This window comes from Pristis pectinata, chromosome 22 (assembly GCF_009764475.1).
Source record: "Pristis pectinata isolate sPriPec2 chromosome 22, sPriPec2.1.pri, whole genome shotgun sequence".
NCBI classification, from domain to species: Eukaryota; Metazoa; Chordata; class Chondrichthyes; order Rhinopristiformes; family Pristidae; genus Pristis; species Pristis pectinata.
Window position 1 is genome coordinate 9,549,151 of NC_067426.1, and position 18,401 is coordinate 9,567,551.

Here is an 18,401-nt window from a genome sequence, read left to right on the forward strand (position 1 = left end):
TTAAGGCCAAGGACGCCCTGGCAGATGCCACGATGCTTGTACACCCTAGGACAGACGTCCCAACCGCCCTCACAGTGGACGCATCCAACACCGCGGTTGGTGGGGTACTGGAACAACTAATCAAAGGCCATTGGCAACCCTTGGCATTTTTCAGCAAGCACCTTAGACCACCCGAACTGAAATACAGCGCTTTTCATCGGGAATTTCTAGCGCCGTACCTCACGGTCCGGCATTTCCGGTACTTTCTAGAAGGCAGGCCTTTCACCACTTTCACTGACCATAAGCCTTTGTCCTTCGCCTTCTCCAAAGTCTCCGATCCCTGGTCAACCATCAACAGAGACATTTGTCCTACATTTCCGAATTCACAATGGATATCCAACATGTCTCCGGAAAGGACAATGTCGTTGCTGACGCACTTTCCAGACCAACCATCCACAACCTGTCCCTGGGTGTTGACTACACGGCCCTAGCTGACGCACAGCAAGCCGACAACGAACTGCCCAGTTACAGAACTGCAGTCTCGGGCCTGCAGCTCCGAAATTTCTTGGTCGGTCCAGGTCAGCAGACCCTCCTTTACGACATCGCAACAGGTCAACCCCACCCTATAGTTCCTGCAGCCATGCGGAAACGCATTTTCAACTCGGTACATGGGTTGGTGCACCCGTCCATCAGATCAACTGTCCGACTGGTTGCCAGCAAGTTCGTCTGGCATGGCCTGCGCAAACAGGTCAGTGAGTGGGCCAGGACTTGTCCACACTGCCAGACATCGAAAATCCAACGACACACCAAGGTCCCACCACAGCAGTTCGAGCCCACCCATAGAAGGTTCAACCACATCCATGTCGACCTCGTTGGTCTTCTGCCAGTTTCAAGGGGAGCCCGGTACCTCCTTACCATCGTGGACCAGTTCACGAGGTGGCCAGAGGCAACCCCTCTATCTGACATCACGACTGATTCCTGCACCCGGGCGCTGCTCACAACTTGGATCTCACGTGTTGGTGTTCCGGCCCACATCACTTCAGATGGAGGCACCCAATTTACCTCCAGCCTCTGGTCTGCATTAGTGAACATGCTGGGGATGCAGCTGCACACCACCACGGCCTACCACCCTCAATCAAACAGGTTAGTGGAACGTTTCCACCACCATCTAAAATCAGCCTTGATGGCCCACCTGAAAGGTCCTAACTGGGTCGACGAACTGCCTTGGGTCCTGCTTGGCATACGCACTGCCCCCAAGGAAGACCTCCACGCTTCATCAGCCGAACTTGTGTACGGGGGCGCCCCTGGTCGTCCCAGGGGATTTCATACCCACCCTTCGGGACCAAGGTGAACAACCCACGGCAGTCCTGCAAAGACTGCGCAAGAGGCTCGGCAACTTGGCACCGATTCCCACTTCGCGGCACGGTCAAGCCCCATCCTGTGAGCCCAAGGAACTATGAGACTAAGTTTGTTTTCGTTCGCAGGGGAACACCTCAGGCACCGTTGCAACGACCATACGAGGGGCTGTTCCGAGTCATCAGGAATAATGGGTCCACCTTTATTTTGGACATTGAGGGCAAGGAACAGGTCTTCACGACGGACCGCCTCAAACCGGCCCATTTAGATCTACAACAACCGGTCGAGGTTCCAGCACCGCAACGCAGAGGCCGACCTCCTAAGCAACGGCTAACACAGCCCGCGGACCTTGGGGACCATATCGCCGGTTCGGGGGGGGGGGGGGGGGGGGGGGGGGGGGGGTTTGTGCAGCGACTCACCGTCCAAGCAAGCGAACCGGCTCGGCGGTCGGCTCGCGTGTCGTCGGAGCAGCGAGGCTCAAGATGGCGGTGGGCCTTCGTCTTCCCTGAGCGACAGGGAGAACCCACGCGCGGGAAAGGTTTGATGATGTAGCATATACGTCATTGCCGTTTTGAGTGGGCGGGAACAGTCTTTCTTAAAAGGCCCGCGCAAGGTGGGAAAATAAACCAGTTCTTGTCCTGAAACCCTTCGACTAGTTTCTTGTTTTCACATCGCGGTAGCGGCTGCCACACATGCAAATTCTAGGAATTAGAAGCTGGTACAGGCCACTCAGCTCCAATCCTGCTCTGCCAGTCAGTAAGATCACAGGTGATTCAATCATAACTCAACTCCTTGTTCCCATCTGTCTCCAGTGACCTTTCACCCCACCGTGCTTCTCAAGAATCTATCTACCCCCGACTTAAAAATATTCAAAGGTTCTATTTCTACTGCCTATTGTGGAAGAGTTTGAAAAGCATGCAGAGGAATTTTTACCTCACTGTCTTAAATGTGTGGTCCTTATTTTTAAACAGTGACTCTCAGTCCTATATTCTCCCATTCAGAAACATCCTCTCTACATCCATCCAATTAAGAGTCCTCAGGATTTACATACTTCAATCGTCCCCCTCAATAATCTCATTTGTCTCATTTCCTTTTAACATAGGTAGAAGCCATTTAGCCCACTGAGCCCATCCCAGCCCTCAGAACAATCCAATTCTCACTTAATTTCCCTGTAACATATTCTCTCACAGATGTCCATTCATTCCACCAATTCTCCTGTCACCCACCTACCCTTGTGCTAATTCACAGTACCACCAACCAGCAAGCCTGAGATATGGGAAATGTGTAAATGAAAGTTTTTTTTTAAAAAAAAAAGTTTGAACTTCAGGAACAATTTGCAAAGCAACATATATTTGCAAGCAACTGTGGACTATTTCCAAATGCATCAGTGGAAGACCTTTCTCCAGAATTGTAAGCCATCATCAGTACAAAAGAACTAAACTCATGGTTGTCAAGGGTCGACTTTGTAAAATAATGTTTCCTGCAATTCAGACTTATTTTTGACTGACAGGAGGTGGGCAGTTGTGATAAGAGGTAATATCCAGTCATTGTAATCTTAGAGCCCTGTGTTTTTGTGATTCTGAATTCACTCGCAAGAACAAAAATGAGAACCTATTAATATAACACTGCTACACATAATAATTTTGCAGCAGTAACAACTGGCAGCAGTAAAAGCTAAAGTATATTTTAAGAGCTCAAACTTCCAGCATGTATTGGATAGATACATTTTTTTTTGGCAAATTAAAGAGTGAAAAACTCTCAAACCCCAAAATATTAAAAGTTAAAGTGTGGGGCAGCACAGCCTCACAGCTTTAGTGACCTGGGTTTAATCTTAACCTCTCGTGCTACATTTGTGTAGTTTTCCCATTCTCTGTGACCATATGGTTTACCCACCAGGTACTCCAGGTTCCTCACACATCGCAAAGACATGCCAGTTGATAAGTTAATTGACAACTGTAAATTAGCCATAGTGCGTCAGTGAGTGGCAGAATCTGGGTGGTGGGGGGTAGGATGAGGCACCCATGGCGATGTGGGTAGAATAAAATGAGGTTAGTGCAAATGCGTGCATTATGGTTGGTGTCAACTCAGTGGGCCGAGCCCTGTTATAGAGCAATACAGCACAAATACAGGCTCTTCTGTCCACACTAACCACGGTGCCCACCCAACTAGTCCCAATTTTCTGCATTGGGCCCTATCCCTCTGAGCCCCACCATGTACCTATCCAAGTGTTTCTTAAATGATACCATTGTACCTGCCTCAACCACTTCCTCTGGCAGCTCATTCCATATACTCTCCACCCTGTGTGGAAAAAGTGGACCCTCAGGTCCCTTTTAAATCTTTCCCCCTCTCACCCTAAACCTATACCCCCTAGTTTTGGACTCCCCTACCCTGGGGATAGGACTGTTATCATCCACCTTATTTATGCCCCTCATAATTTTAAAGACTTCTATAAAGGTCACCCTCATTATGTTTCAAGGAATAAAGAACTAGGCTGGTCAACCTCTCGCTACAACTCAGGCCTTCTAGTCCTGGCAACATACTTGTAAATCTTCTCTGCACTCTTTCCAGTTTAATCATGTCTTTTCTATAATAGGGTGACCAAAACTGTACACAGTACTCCAAGTGCAGCTTCACCAACAACTTATACAAACTTATTGTACTTGATTAACTCAAGGACTTTTATTTTGTTATTTCTCCAAGTTTGCAATCACATTAAAAAAATTATTTGCTTTAGAGGCTCGGTTTTAAAAGGTAGAAGCTCATGCAAGATGGAATGAGAGTTCTAATTATATTTAATATGCAGAAGTTGTCCTTCCAAGTAGGAAGTCTAGTCCTTTGCAAATTACATTAAAATTTGGATGTATAACACACTCTATCCAAGACTAGATTTACTGTTCCACTCCGAGAGGAAATTCCACAGAACAAAAGGAACATGGAGAGGTCTATGGTTCCAGACACACTTGGAGGAGGAGGAGGAGGAGGGGTAGGGGTGGTACACAGTGAGTGTGCAGCATAAAGGAGGAGGAAGTATGAGGAAGAAACTGAAAGGATGATACAGGAAATAATTGTACCTCTCCAGTCCCTCAAAATCTGATGGAGGAAATAGTCCATTCTTCCCCCTCACTCCAACAATTACTACCAAAACCCCCCATCCCCCTCTATTTCTACATAGATTGTTTCAAAGTCTGAAGGTTTAAAGCAGGAAACTTAATGCAAAAAGTCAAAACATTTCCTTTGTACAACTTCCCAGGCAGGAAAGCATCTGGCTCTGCTCTCATATTGGCTACAGATGGTTCATAAGATTAACACGTTACTTCATTTGCACCTATCCCTCCCTGTTAGAAAGAAATTGGGTATAGTCAAAGAAATGTTACAATCAATAAATTACACCAATATATTGCCAGTCCATTATGGTTACTATCTCTGTAGTGTGCAAATATAGTAATTACATCTTAATGCTCAACTGACAGGATCATAAAAAGGTAACTCCACCCCATTTAAATCATACAATTTCCATGCAAGTAATTTAACCACAGTTCCTTAACTCAGGAACTGTGGTTAAATTATAGCAAAATAATCAAATCTGGTGGGGAAGTGGTAATAATAAATGACAAAATATGTCATTGTGCAAATTTCACTGTCAGATTCATAAACAGTACTTCAACAATAAAACACTTAATTTGCAGGAAGCAGAATTTCACATGGCTGATAACAACTACTCAGATTGCAGCAGTGGGAGCAGAAGATCACTGAAGGCAAGGGCATAAGGTCTTCAGTAAATAGAAGTATACCACCAGCAACCAAATAATTGCAAGTCTCAAGTGAATAGATTATTCTAAATGCATTGAGATATTTGAATATTGTAATCTTATGTACCTAAAATCTCACAATAAATAAGATGATGAATGCTGGACTTGAAAATAAGCTGATGCATTAGAATTGTAGGTAATAGATAATTCTGAAGCGTAACCACTTGCATAGTGTGCAAATGTTGTCACACAAATTCCAAATCTCTACTCCCTTCTGCCGAATTCAGTTATGTCATGGAAAAAAGTCGTTGGGAAAATGGGGTATATTTATCCATGTAGTTTATTCAAAACATCTTTATTGGGGCAGGCATGGTAGTGTAGTGGTTAGAGTAACGCTATTACAGCACCAGCGACCCAGGTTCAATTCCGGCCACTGTCTGCAAGGAGTTTGTAAGTTCTCCCTGTGACTGCATGGGTTTCCTCCAGGTGCTCCAGTTTCTACCCACATTCCAAAGACATACGGGTTAGGAAGTTGTGGGCATGCTATGTTGGCGCCAGAAGTGTGGCGACACTTATGGGCTGCCCCCAGAACACTCTACGCAAAGATGCATTTCACTGTGTGTTTCTATGTACATATGACTAATAAAGATATATCTTATTGGAAATCCTAAATCCCATCCAAAAAGTTAAACCAGGACCGAATATGATACTGAAACAGGGTTACATTAATGGTATCTCAATGTGGAAAGTGACTACACTTCATAATTCAGATATCTAAAAATAATAAAGTTGCTTGGTAGCATTGGCATACAAACAGTTTCTGTACAACAGAACATTCACCATAAAGTCAACTGTATGCAGCACTAGTCAGTTTTTTGTCGCCTGCTTTTAATCAAGTCCACAAATCAGATGGTATGGGATGATGGTATTCTAGCAAACTGGGTAGAGCAAACCTCCACACAAGTAGCAACAAATGCCCACAATCATTAAATTAAAAAAAAACTGTAAACTCAGTGTATTTCATATATTTGTTATATTTATCAATTGCATGCCCGGAGGAAAGTGTTGGACTCAAAGGTCAATGCATGATTCACAGATGGCAGGGAAACGAACTTTAGCCCTGGAGAATGTAACAGAACTAGAAAACTAATAGGAATATTAGCTATCTGTACTACTAGCTCTTGAATTCCTTCCTTCTCTGCCTCCCCTTAAGATATCCCTTAAAATCTACCCCTTTGACCATTCTAATCTCTCTATACGACTTGGTGTCAAATTTTATTTGACAATATTCTTGTGAAGTCTGATTAAACCTTCTGCTATGTTAAACATGCTATTTAAAATGCAACTAATAACAACCCACGTTTAAGAAAAATGCTCAATTATGCCAGAAAAGAATGATAAACCATAGTTTGAAATGAAAGTAGAAAATGCCAATCTTGCACACCAGGGTCTCTGAGTAATTGAAAATAAGACAGGGTAATACATTTACTTGAGATTTCACCACCACCCACCCCACCACCCCAGAAAGCAGAAGTAGCAAGTTAGTATCTCAACTGAATATATTAACTGGTCCTTTTCCACCTTTTGCAAAGCCGAGAGACCCATTATTATTAACAGCATTGTTTTGTTATGATGTTACATCATAATCTATGATGTCACATCAGTCTCAAGAATTCTTTGAAACATAATTAAACATTATGCTTTGAAAAACTTTAATTTCATGTTCGATACTTAAAATATAGCAGTCTCAAACTGCACAGAATATTTGCTTTAACAAAAGAGTTGCAGTAACTCTGGCACGTCACATGAAATGAAATTTCTTGTGCATAACTATTCTACACTACTTGTGAAATGCTTTTCGTCTTCCAGGAGAAAAATAAGGGGCCATTTGACTCTGTTATGTTTGAATAAACGCTTGTTACAGACTCAGTGAAAGTCCCTTTAAGATAGAGAGTGTGTGTGTATGTGTGTGTGGGGCGTACTTACGTCAATAGAAGATAAAGGACGTAATGGCGTTGTTGAAGAAGTCAGCAGAAGAAGGAGAGAGAGAGAGAGAAGGGAGAGAGACACCAGCCTGCTTGTTTTCTCTATCGATGGATGAGAAACAATAACTGTGTTTGCCATAGAAATCCATGTATGGAAGTTGGAAGTAATCCGGTGGAGTTCACTTTGTTGCTGACCTGTAGAAGGAAACAGGTATTTGTGTGTGGACGACCACGATTCGGATGCTTTTCGGGGTGAGGCAGTCACTACCGAGTAAACACTGGAGTGTCGTTTGGGTTCCATCATGGAACATTTGGATTTCGTATTTACTCTCTCTATGTTTCCCTACATCTACGTCTTATCTTCAGACAATGGTGGTTGTTGAAGAAGCCCTTGCTCATGTTTCACCTTATGGCTTGCGGAACTGAACTTTAAGAACCATTCTGGAACTGGGAGTTTTGGACTTTGCCACACCCACACACACACGAAGAGTTTAGTTTTGGGGTTAACGTTCGAGGTTTAACATTTTTGAATTCTAACATACTAACATTTTTACTTTTATTTTATGTATTATCATAAGTAGTAATTAATAAAATAGTTTTTAACACTGAATCATGCTCAGTGTGTTTCTTTTGTTGCTGGTTCGTGACAAAATTGGGGGCTCGTCCGGGATAGTTCCCAAGGTTAACGAGATTCGTCCGGGATCCAATCCAAAGATTAACGAGTGTCGTCTGGGATCGTTCCCCAGATTGACAAGATTTGTTCGGGATTCAATCCAAAGATTGTTGAGGGAGGACTGATAAATTCTTTTTAAATTGGCTTGTGTGTGTGGAAACCAGCAGCAATGGATATTAAGGCATTTTTGGAGTCACCAACCCAAAAGGGATTGGAGGTGGCAAAAAAGGATGATCTGATAAAGATTGCTACAAGGTTAAACCTTACAGAAGTAAAGCAGTCTATGAGAAAGGCAGATATTCAGAGACTGATAGCTGGCCATTATGTGGAAAAGAAGGTGTTTGAGAAGGAAGTGTTAAAACAGTTTCCTGGCAGTGAAATAGCAATTTCTGAGGCACAGGTGCAGCTGGCAAAGATAGAAGCTGAACGAGAGCAAACCCAATTAAAGATAGAGGCTGAACGAGAACAAAGGAAATTAGAAGCTGAACGAGAGCAAACCCAGTTAAAGATAGAGGCTGAACGAGATAAATTAGAGGCCGAACAAAAGATAACTCAGATGAAGATAGAGGCTGATCTAGCAATGAAGCAGATGGAATTGAAGAGGATGGAGCTGGATAGTGAGGAGAAGGAGAAACAGAGGCAGCATGAGTTACAAATGAAGCGAAAGAGTTTGGAATCTGATTCTGATGATGGTTTTTCAGCCAGCAGGGAGGTTCGATTAGTCCCTCCTTTTGAGGAAGATCAGGTTGATCAGTATTTCCAACATTTTGAAAAGGTTGCTGTGAGTTCAAACTGGCCAAGGAAAGGATGGGCTCTTATGGTACAGAGTGTGATTAAAGGTAAAGCTCAAAAAGCTTATTCTGCTTTGTCTGCTGAGGATGCAGCTGATTATACCAAGGTAAAACAAGCTATATTGAAGGCCTATGAATTGGTACCTGAAGCTTATAGACAAAAATTTAGAGACTTGAGGAAATCTGCAGATCAGACTTATATGGAATTTGCCAATGGAAAGAGAATATGTTTTGAACGATGGTACATGGCTAAAAATGTAGATGGGGATTTTGATAAATTGAAAGAATTGATACTAGTGGAAGACTTTAAAAGATGTGTTCCAGCTGAATTAACAACATATTTAAATGAAAAGGCTGTGGAAACTTTACAAGAAACTGCTAGGTTGGCAGATGATTATGCTTTAACCCATAAATCCAAATGGGGACAACCTAAAACCTTTCAAAAGAGTTACAAAGACAATCCAGGTAAACCGGAGATTAAATTGGGAGGTTATCAAAAAGGGAAGGATGAAAAGAAGCCAGGGCTGGAGAAACCTGTTGAGCGTACTTGTTATTACTGTAGGAAACCTGGCCATGTGATATCTAATTGTGCCCTTTTGAAGAAAAGGAAGGAAGCTGTGCCCAATGCTTGCTTTCAGGCAATTAAAAATCAAAAAGGTTTAGGAGATGCTGTTAAAGATCAGTCCTTGCAAGAGGTAAAAGCGGAAAAGTTGGAAGAGGTGAGAAAGGAATTCCGTTCTTATGTATCAGAGGGTTTTGTTTCACTGAATGATGAGTCACCCCAGGTGCCAGTGAAAATTCTTAGAGATACTGGGGCTAGTCAATCTCTCTTGCTGGACAGTGTTTTAAATTTTGGTGAAGAAAGTGACACTGGTGAGGTAAATCTAGTGCGAGGCGTTACAGATGACACCATGTCTGTCCCTTTACACAGGGTGATTTTAAAGTCAAAGTTCGTAGAAGGACCAGTCGAGATAGGGATAAGACCTAGTTTGCCAGTGGAAGGAGTTTCTTTGTTATTGGGAAATGACCTTGCAGATGGAGAAATTGTTCCTGTGGTACGGTTAACGACCAAACCAAGGATTGATGAGTCTGAGAATGATCCAGATGTTTACCCATCATGTGCGGTGACTCGAGCTAGAGCTAAAGAATTAGCCAAGACAGACAGTATGGTGCAGTCTGACGTGGTTCCTTGTGACAGTCCTAAACAGGAAGAAAATTATGATGCCTTATCTGAGACTTTTCTGTCTTCATTGGAGGATCAACATCCTTATAGTGAGCCTGAATTTAAAGATTTGTCTTTGTCGAGGAAGGATTTTATGGTGGAACAGACAAAGGACCCTGAGTTGACAGAATTGAAAGAAAAAGCTCTCTCATGTGAGGAGATTGAAAAAGTGCCAATGGGATATTATGTCAAAAATGGAGTGTTAATGAGGAAATGGAGACCTCCTCATGTTCCTGTTAATGAGGAATGGGAAGTTATTCATCAGGTTGTTGTTCCAAAAGTTTATAGGGATGAGATTTTAAACCTGGCCCACAGTATGCCTTTGGGTGGTCATTTTGGTGTGAATAAAACTGTAGGGAAGATCTTGAAACAATTCTATTGGCCTGGTTTGAGAAAAGATGTGGTGATGTTTTGTCGAACCTGTCACACATGTCAGATGGTGGGTAAACCAAATCAAAAACCCCCTGTGGCTCCGTTGAAACCAATTCCTGCTTTTGGTGAACCCTTTTCGAAGGTGATTGTGGACTGTGTTGGCCCATTACCAAAGTCTAAGACTGTAAATCAGTATTTGTTAACCATCATGTGTGCCACTTCTAGATTTCCAGAGGCAATACCCCTTACAAATATTAAGGCCAAGACAGTGTCAAAGGCTCTTTTAAAATTTTTTTACCTTGTTTGGTTTGCCAAAAGAAATCCAATCTGATCAAGGTAGTAATTTATGTCAAATTTTTTTCAACAAATAGTCTATGAGCTGGGAGCAAAGCAAATTGTATCATCTGCATATCACCCAGAATCTCAAGGAGCTCTGGAGAGATTTCATTCTACTCTCAAAAATATGCTGAAGACTTATTGCTTTGAAAACGCAAAGGATTGGGACGAAGGTATTCATTTACTTTTGTTTGCCGTTAGAGAATCAATCCAGGAGTCAATAGGATTTAGTCTGTTTGAGCTTGTATTTGGACATAAGGTGAGAGGACCTTTGGAGTTGTTGAGAGAGCAATGGGTTAATGAGGAAGTGCACTTGAGTCTGTTGGACTATGTCCAAAAATTTAAAACTCGGTTGGAGAGAGTCTGCCAGCTAGCGAGAGAGAATTTGAAAACTAGCCAGATAAGAATGAAGACATATTTTGATAGATGTGCTCGGCCTAGGACATTCGCAGTGGGGCAAAAGGTGTTGGTATTTTTCCCTAGCCAAAATAATCCCTTGCAATCTCGTTTTTCTGGACCCTATGTTATTGAATCTCGAGTGACTGATTTAACATATATAATCAAAACACCAGATAGACGCAAGAAAACACAACTCTGTCATGTAAACATGCTAAAACCTTATGATGAGAGGGATTCAGTTGTGGCCTTGGTGGATGATGTAAAGGTTGTTTCTAAAGGTTGTTTCTAGAATGCCTGATGTTGATGTTGAGGAAGGCCAATTTAGACCAAATATTGTTCCATCGAAACTAAAAAAACAAAATATCCTGGAGAACCTTGAAATGAAGTTGGACCATTTACAAGTTTCACAAAAACAACAGATGAGAGAATTAATTTTAAAATTTAAAAATCTGTTCCCAGATGTTCCAAACAGAACATCGATAATTACCCATGATGTTGATGTTGGGGATGCAAAACCAATCAAGCAACACCCATATCGAATGAATGTGGAAAAAAGTAAACTTGTTGATCAGGAAATAAAATACATGTTGGAAAATGATATTATTAGACATTCTACTTCAAATTGGAGTTCGCCCTGTATTATTGTACCTAAACCTGATGGAACTGTTAGATTTTGCACAGATTACAGGAAAGTGAATGCTGTAACAAAGTCAGATGCTTACCCTATTCCTAGGGTGGATGATTGCATAGACAGAGTGGGAAAGGCAAAATTTCTTACAACGATTGACCTATTAAAAGGGTACTGGTGTGTTCCATTAACAGATAGAGGAAGGGAGATTTCAGCCTTTGAAACCCCTTCTGGATTGTATGAATACAATGTTTTGCCATTTGGAATGAAAAATGCTCCGGCAACATTTCAAAGAATGATTAATTCAGTGATTCATGGGTTAAAACATACAGATGCCTACATTGACGACTTAGTGACTGGGAATGATACTTGGGAAGATCACATCTCTGCGTTAGAAAGGTTGTTTGAAAGACTTTCCAAGGCTAACCTTACAGTTAACTTGGCTAAAAGTGAATTTGGCCATGCCACTGTGACGTATCTTGGTTATGTTGTAGGTCAAGGCAAGCAAGCTCCTGTTCAGGCAAAAGTTCAAGCAATATCTGAGTTCCCTATTCCCACAAGTGCGAGGACTGTTAGAAGATTTTTGGGAATGGTTGGATATTATCGAAAATTTTGTAAAAATTTTGCTGATATTGCTCTTCCCCTAACTAATCTTCTGAAGAAGGGAGTAAAGTTTGTTTGGACAGATTCTTGTCAAGGAGCATTTGAGAAGCTGAAAGCCATTTTATGCTACCATCCTGTGCTCAAAACACCTGACTTTGAAAAGCCATTTTTATTAGCAGTAGATGCCAGTGATGAAGCTGCAGGAGCTGTGTTGTTGCAGAAGGGTGACCTTGATGATATTGACCATCCTATAGCTTACTTTTCAAAGAAATTTAATGAGCATCAAAAGAATTATTCCACCATAGAGAAAGAATTACTGTCGCTTGTTTTTCAGTGTATATGTTTGCACCGCTCAGAAACCATTGACTGTATATACAGATCATAACCCATTGGTGTTTCTGAGCCGAGTCAAAAACAAGAACAGAAGGCTGTTAAACTGGAGTTTAATTTTGCAAGAGTTTGATCTCATGATAACTCACATTAAAGGCAAAGATAATGTGATTGCTGATTGTCTTTCCCGATGTTAAATGGGAAACATGTATCTGTATTAATCTGATAATCTGTAGTTGTGTAGCATGATAATTATTAAAATTACTAACTGTATGCACGGTTAAAATTTTCTTGGGAAAATTTCTTTTTTAGGTGGGAGGTGTTACGGACTCAGTGAAAGTCCCTTTAAGATAGAGAGTGTGTGTGTGTATGTGTGTGTGGGGCGTGCTTACGTCAATAGAAGATAAAGGATGTAATGACGTTGTTGAAGAAGTCAGAAGAAGGAGAGAGAGAGAGAGAGAGAAGGGAGAGAGACACCAGCCTGCTTGTTTTCTCTATCGATGGATGAGAAATAATAACTGTGTTTGCCATAGAAATCCATGTATGGAAGTTGGAAGTAATCCGGTGGAGTTCACTTTATTGCTGACCTGTAGAAGGAAACAGGTATTTGTGTGTGGACGACCACGATTCGGATGCTTTTCGGGGTGAGGCAGTCACTACCGAGTAAACACTGGAGTGTCGTTTGGGTTCCATCATGGAACATTTGGATTTCGTATTTACTCTCTCTATGTTTCCCTACATCTACGTCTTATCTTCAGACAACGGTGGTTGTTGAAGAAGCCCTTGCTTATGTTTCACCTTATGGCTTGCGGAACTGAACTTTAAGAACCATTCTGGAACTGGGAGTTTTGGACTTTGCCACACCCACACACACACGAAGAGTTTAGTTTTGGGGTTAACGTTCGAGGTTTAACATTTTTGAATTCTAACATACTAACATTTTTACTTTTATTTTACGTATTATCATAAGTAGTAATTAATAAAATAGTTTTTAACACTAAATCATGCTCAGTGTGTTTCTTTTGTTGCTGGTTCGTGACAACGCTGTTTTTATTTCCAAACTTCCCTATTCATTCCAGCCAAATGACAAAGGAGTACAAGTGAAATACATACATAGTGTTAAACCTGTTGTGGAGGCTGGTTCTGATAACATTAAATAAATACAAATCAAATTCTAATTCCAATCTGTAGTTAACTTTTCTTGCCAAAATCTTTTGAAACTACTATGTTCAAAGGATTGGTAATTGTATAACTTGTGCATCATAATTTAAACATTGGTATTTACATCTGATTGTTGCTTAGAAATACACTTTGCATTATAAAAGCAAGAAAGAATAAAAGATTGGGTGTGGGGGGGGGGGGGGGGGGAAGGAGTAGGAGAAGTAGGAGGAGGAAAGAAAGCTTTAAACGAAAAGAAAGTCCCCACTTCAGCATGTAGACAAAAAGCTGCTTGACTACTTAGGTTGCCAATGAACACAAGACAAGCTAGAGTGAAAAAATGCCTTTCAGCCAATGAACCCACTCGCTTTCAAGAGGCCAGGTGAGATGAGAGTGAGAATGACATTTTAGGCAGCATTTAACAGAATGGCGTGAAGTAACCCCAGAAGAACTCAAGTTGATGGAAGTCAGTGGGAATTCTCACCGCTCGCTAGTCATAACAAGCATAAAGAAACTTTGTATGGCTGTTGGCGGCAAATCATCTCAGACCCAAAGCTTCACTGCAGGAGCTCCACAAGGTAGTACCCTGGACCCAGCTTCCACAAGGTTAGGTGTGAGAATAATTGCTGATAATTGAACATTGTTCAATTCCTTTTGCTACTCATCAGATAACGAATCAGTCCACATCTGCAAGACGTGAAAAACATGCAAGCATAAGCTGACAAGCAGCAAGTAGCATCTGTGCCACACAAGTACAACAAATATTCATCTGTAACAGGTGTCTAATTACCTCCCCTTAACCAACTATGCCAAGTCTCCAATCATCAATATTCAAGGGATCAGCATTACCCAGAACTTTAACTAGATCAGTTGTATAAATACCACAGCTCCAAAAGCAAATGCTGTAATAAGCATCTTGCTACGGAATTCCCAAAATCTTTCCATCTCTACAGAGTCCAAAGCAACAATACTCATGAGGCTCAACACCTTCCAGAACAGACATTTTCCTAAAAGTGTATTCCCTCCAACACAATGGTTGCAGTGTATTCCATTGATAAATGCACTTTAGCAAGGCTTTTTCCAACAGGACATCACAAGCACACATCCTCTACAATTATGGATGGGTAATATTGGCCTTGCATCCCATGAATGAAAGGATATAAATTTATTCTGCCCACCTCAACATGTGAATTCTGCACTTCATATAAATTGCAAGTTATAGCAACCCAGTAAAGAAAACAATCGCTAATTAGTAACCAAATTAAACCTTATGTAGACTATACATTATGGTTCAATTTAACTATGACAGTAACATGTTGTTTACCAATAATCTCAATTATCAAACTTGATCAGCTTAGGTTAATACAATAATTACAAGAACTAATATCCTTCAAGATGAAAACAATCCAGAATGTTAAGTAAATTTGTGCTCTTTATCAAAAGGCATGACAAATCAAAAATAAGCAACCAGTATAAAAATCATAGTAATTAGCAGCCCATAATATTCTACAGAATGCTCAATAATCTGTCTGCTACTCTTAAATTGCAAATTAGTCTACATAAAGTTCTGGAAATGTATAGCCCATAGAACAAAATTGTTACTAAATTAACACTGAAAAATATTAGTAGGCCTTAAAGTGAGATTTTTGGGCAATAATTCGTGTATAATATTGAAATTGTATGTGTATAAAAATATTTCCTAGATCGCCAAAGAAGCCTTTTCAATTCCACTTTTCAAAAAACAAATCTACATCTACACTGGATTTTTTTTTTGGGGGGGGGGGGCAGGTGTGGTGGTGGTGCTGGAATCTGCTCCAATTCCATATTTGGTATACAGTTCTGATTGCCTAACATTTTGAAGTTTGCTTTGCTTCCCCAAAAATAGAGTGTTAATAATAAATATTTAAATAAATTCTATTTGGTATTAATAGAAAGCATGAACACTGCATGAAATAGATTGTGGATGTGGAATCCCGAACTGAAAATAATTTTTATTGGAATACACATTAACTAGAAATCATAAAATTAATTGGCATCATGTTTAACTTCATTTAAGCACAATGAAAAAAAGTGGAGTAACAAATAAACAACCCTCCATTTATTTTAATACACAAAATGGTGTTTATTAACAAAAGAACCTTTATACTAAAATCCTCACAGTAAAGGTAGAACATTATCCTTTTGTAACAATAGTACAAATTTGGATGACTTCATTGCAACTGGTTACTGTTTCCAAGACAAATTTAGAAGGAACAGATTATTTGAAATTCAAAACAAAAAACCATAAAGAGCATGTAACCGAGATTAATGTAGACAGCACAACCATTACCTGGTGCTGTACTAAAGTCATAACTTAAAACATCTTTAAGAATCCCACTCAACCTCCTCTTCTTCAGTGAAAAGACCACTGTTTCTACCATAAATGTAGTAACCTTCTTCTTTATAACTTTAAAAAGTCAAAATCATAAGAAAATCCAAAAAAAAAATCAAATAAACCAAGCTTCAATCTTCTTATCCTATTCATAAACTCCTATTGGAAAGCAAATTTGTCTTGCAACTTCCAGTGAAACTGTTTTCTACAACATTCACTATTGAGCTAGCAAGTACAGGAAAAGGATAGGTTAGATGAATGTGTGGCTGAAGGGACAGTGCAGGGAGATTCACTTTAGATTCCTGGATCATTCCAGATGTATCCTTTGATGTCAGACAATAGCGATTTAATCCTCTATTACAAGACTCAGATTTCGTGCAATTTATCAAAGAACAGATTTCATTTTTCTTTTTAACTAATTTTACTGAAAAAGTTTCCAGTGGGATAATATGGGATACTTTTAAAGCATAATATCCGTGGTCAAATTATTTCATATTCCACTGGTTTGAAAAAACAAACTAATAATGAAATATGTATATTGGTTGACAAGATTAAAGAAATCGATAAAAAATATTCTGATACTCCGAATCTGGAGCTTTTTAAAAAGAGAACAGAACTCCAATTACAACATAGTTTATTATTAACATCTTCAATTGAAAATCTACTACTTAAAAACAAAAGTCAATTTTATATACATGGTGACAAATCCGGTAAATTATTGGCCAACCAATTGAAAGCTACTTTATCTGAACGTCAGATTAATAAAATTTGTAAACCAGATGGTACCTACACGATAGATCCTGTTTAAATCAACAAATCCTTTCAAGAATTTTATTCTTCTTTATACCAGTCAGAATCCCCTGAGGATCCTACATTAATGTTTGAATTTTTAAGAGATCTGAAGATTCCCCAACTATCTTTAAATGAACGTTCTACATTAGAAGCTCCCATTTCGGAGGAAGAAATAAAGAAAGTAATATTTCCAATGAACTTGGGTAAAGCACCCAGCCCTGATGGATATACAGCTGAAATTTTTAATATCCTTTTCTGATATTCTTGCTCCCTGGTTAACCAAAATTTTTTAAAGCTGCCCTATCAGTGGGTAAACTACCACAATCTTTCTATGAAGCAACTATTTCTTTAATTCTTAAAAAGGATAAAGATCCCACTGATTGTGCATCTTATAGACCTATTTCTTTATTAAATGTAGATTCAAAAATACTTCCCAAAATATTGGCCTTTAGACTGGAAAAGGTTCTCCCACAAATTATCTCTGAAGACCAGACAGGATTTATTCAGAATCATTATTTACATTTTAATATCAGGAGATTAATGAATATTATATATACCCTTTCATCCCAAATTCCAGAATGTGTTGTTTCAATAGATGCTGAAAAGGCATTTGACAGAGTCAAATGGGAATATCTATTCACTACACTTCAAAAATTTAATTTTAGCCCTAAATTTATATGTGATTTAAATGATTTATTATACACCTATGGCTTCAATACTCACTAATAATCAAAGATCTCCTTTGTTTAGGCTTTTTCGAGGTACTAGACAAGGTTGCCCATTAAGCCCTTTATTATTTGATATAGCTTTAGAACCCTTGGCTATTGCACTTCGGGACACTTCAAATGTATGTGGCATTACTTGCGGACAGATGATTCATAAGAAATCTCTCTACGCAGATGACCTGTTACTTTATATTTCTAATCCAGATGAATCTATCCCCGCAGTACTATCATTACTAGATCAGTTTAGTGTTTTTTCTGGCTATAGATTAAATCTTAATAAGAGTGAACTTTTTCCATTGAATATGCAAACCCCAATTTATAGGCAATTACCTTTCAGATTGGTAACTGACTATTTTATGTATTTAGGTTTTAAAATTACCAAGAAACATAAGGACTTATTTAAAGCTAATCTATTGCCTTTAATTGACCATGTTAAACAATTATTTACTAAGTGGTCTCCACTGTCTTTATCATTGGTAGGCCGAATTAATGCTATTAAGATGAATATTTTACCAAAATTTTTATATTTATTTCAAGCGATTCCAACTTTTGTCCCAAAATCTTTTTTTGACACTATTGATTCTAAAATTCTTTCATATATTTGGCAGAATAAAAACCCAAGGTTAAGTAAGAAATATTTACAAAAACTAAAAAAGGATGGTGGTTTGGCCTTGCCTAACTTTAGATTATATTATTGGGCAATTAATATCAGATATTTAATTTTTTGGATACAAGACTCTGATGTAATTCAATGCCCCAAATGGGTATGCCTTGAGCACCAATCAGTTCTTGAATTTTCATTAGTTTGCATTTTAGGTGCTTCACTCCCTTTTGCACTTACCAAGTTAAGTAAACATGCAACTAACCCAATTGTTAAACATACAATACGAATATGGTTTCAATTTCATCAATTTTTTGCATTGAATGAATTT

The 18,401-nt window shown here is 39.5% G+C and overlaps 1 protein-coding gene across 2 annotated transcripts in view; it reads right to left on the reverse strand.

Annotated features, from left to right (window-relative positions):
* The window catches only part of epb41a (erythrocyte membrane protein band 4.1a), a 157,201-nt gene that overhangs the window by 125,472 nt on the left and 13,328 nt on the right, over nucleotides 1–18,401 (reverse strand). The window contains exon 3 of one of the 2 annotated variants that reach the window (XM_052036180.1): nucleotides 7,071–7,259. The exons of the other annotated variant lie outside the window; for it this stretch is intronic. The gene's annotated coding sequence lies outside the window, so the exon portion shown is untranslated. The remainder of the gene's footprint in view (nucleotides 1–7,070; nucleotides 7,260–18,401) is intronic. 2 annotated transcript variants of the gene reach the window in all.